The following is a 2,639-nucleotide window of genomic DNA, read 5'->3' as shown; positions in this document are numbered from 1 at the left end:
GGGTCAAAGCCCATCCCTGCACTTACCTAAGCAGGTTCTTAGTCTGCTGAGCTACTCACCTGCCCTTTGGCTTAGATTATATTGATCCAAAAGGCAAATAATAGGATTGGTGTGAGGTGGGACAAAATTATGGCCAACAGATAAGATTATAGCAAGTACAGTAGCTAGGGTGATACTGATTAAATAAATGTGGATCAACTGGGGAAATAAGCCACATAACCAGCGTACATGGAACAGACAAGCGTTTTCCCAAAATGGGTGGGTTAAGGAGGCTTTGTCCTCCACCCCAAGGTGATGGGTGCCTATTTAAAATATCACTGCTGTTCATTCCTAGGGGAAGTATCTGACTGAGTGGCTCTTTTTCTTGAAGCTCAGCCTTCAGTGAACACACTTCTATCCACAGTTTCTTTTGCATTGACCTCTCAAGGGCCCAGCCTATTGATTGCCTACAATATTCTTATTTTAGCTACCTGTAATATTCCCCTCTGATTAAGTACCCCTAACTGCCATAAGAGAACAAGGGTCAAAGACTGATCTGGGTAATTCCAGCTGAAGAGCACCACAGTTGTGATAGAAGTCAGAGATACTCCACAGACAGCCTATCAAAAGGCCCTCGATAGATGCTAGTTGCTCTTGTCTTGGGTAGACATCCAGTTTTAAATCTGTAGGAGACAAGGCTATAGAAACAGTTAAGTGTGCATGGGCCAAATAATAAAATCAACATGATAGATATGAATGTAGCCAACAAGTTTTTCTACCATCAGGAGCCAAAAATAGTTCTCCATAAAGAGGACAGGGAGAGGCCCAAGGAGTTTCAGAATCTGACAGTCATTAACCTGTCATATATCTTGAACAGCTATTGAGACATTAACTGAAGAATCAGGAATGTGTGCAGAATATTCAGCTCTTATAATTCAACAAGTGCTTTCTTGTGTTGTTGTTGAAATGTGTAATGCAATCTGATTTTGGAGGATGGCTTGCTCCATTAATTTTACTTCTTTATTCAGAAGAGAAAGACCAACTGTAGATATCAAAATGGCTATTTCAAATATAGGATGATTATCTGTGGTTATCCCCCACTGTAAGACACAGCAGGGGTTAGAAGAAAAGCACCCTCATGTGGGAACAGAAGAATCTCTCCTGTTCTCATTGGTCTAACTCTACTAAATGTTTAGGACAGTCACCCCTGAACAATGTATACACACAATAACTTTACAGGCTGAAGAAGGGTTTGCAAAAAACTGACTAAATAGTACCAGAATTAGGTGGAAGCCCCCCAGTGACACTCATTAGTCCTGTGAAAACAATTTGTGGCCCTGGCTATCCCCTGAGTACATAGGAAGGTATATCTACAGTTGTTGGCCTTCAGGAGAGGACTTACTTTCACTTAGTAGAGGACCTATCAGAGGCTTTAAAGAAGTTTCAGAGACATTGTTCAAAAACTTCTATTATGTCCGGGATCATTAAACATCTTTAAAATGTACTGTAATTGTTAACCAGAATGTAAAATGCTACAAAGAAAACCACAGCTTTTTGGTAACTGGGAATTTTCAGTCCTTTTTTCAATTTCAAAATCCTCTTTCCACCACTGCCTTTCTCTATCCCATGGGAACATCTTCCTGCTCTTGTCTGCCTTGGGCCTGCAGTCTTTTAGAGACCAAACACCATGCCGTAAATTAAATGGCAGAGTTCTGATGGAGAGATATTTGAAGTTGATGTTGAAATTTCCAAACAGTCTGTGAAAATCAAGACCATGTTGGAAGATTTGGGAATGGATGATGAAGGAGATGATGACCCAGTTCCTCTACCAAATATTAATGCAGCAATATTTTTAAAAAGGTCATTCAATGGTGCACCCATCACAAGGATGACCCTCCTCCTCCGAAGGATGATGAGCACAAAGAAAAGCGAACAGATGACATCCCTGTTTGAGACCAAGAATTCCTGAAAGTTATGCAAGGAATCCTTTTGGAACTTATTCTGGCAGCAAACTACCTAGACATCAAAGGCTTGCTTGATGTTACATGCAAGACTGTTGCTAATATGATCAAGGGGAAAACTCCTGAGGAGATTTGCAAGACTTTTAATATCTAAAATGACTTTACTGAAGAGAAGGAAGCCCAGGTACGCAAGGAGAACCAGTGGTGTGAAAAGAAGTGAAATGTTGTGCCTGACATTATAACACTGTAAGGATTGTTCCAAATACTAGTTGCACTGCTCTGTTTCTAAGTGTTAATATTAGACAAACAATAGAGAAATGCAGCAGCAAAAGTGTATTAGCATAATATTGTCCTCACTGCATGTGTAGTTTGAGTTACAGATACTAAACAAATGACAGAATTTCTTCTAGTCTGAGCAAAAGTTACTGGTTTTCTTTACTCTGAATAAAACTGAACTGTAGGTTGTCTATAAAAAAAAATCCTCTTTCCTATAACAAAGAAACACGAATATTTCTCTACAATGTCCTGTAGCTCTTACTGGTATGTGTTTAAACATACTTACCATGAAAACACACACACACACACACACACACACACACACACACACACACTACAAACCAAGACAAAATTATATCCTACTATTTTTAATTTTCTGAAATTCTCATTCCAATATAGACAGGCAATACTTGGTAAGTGTTT

The 2,639-nt window shown here is 39.3% G+C and overlaps 1 pseudogene; it reads left to right on the top strand.

Annotated features, from left to right (window-relative positions):
* Positions 1 to 1,666: 1,666 nt before the first annotated feature.
* Positions 1,667 to 2,160, top strand: LOC101561441 (annotated as a pseudogene).
* The last annotated feature ends 479 nt before the right edge of the window (positions 2,161 to 2,639 follow it).

The sequence above is a fragment of the Octodon degus genome, unplaced genomic scaffold (genome assembly GCF_000260255.1).
Source record: "Octodon degus isolate 3935 unplaced genomic scaffold, OctDeg1.0 scaffold00115, whole genome shotgun sequence".
NCBI classification, from domain to species: domain Eukaryota; kingdom Metazoa; phylum Chordata; class Mammalia; order Rodentia; family Octodontidae; genus Octodon; species Octodon degus.
This window is presented reverse-complemented; position numbering and strand designations above follow the sequence as displayed.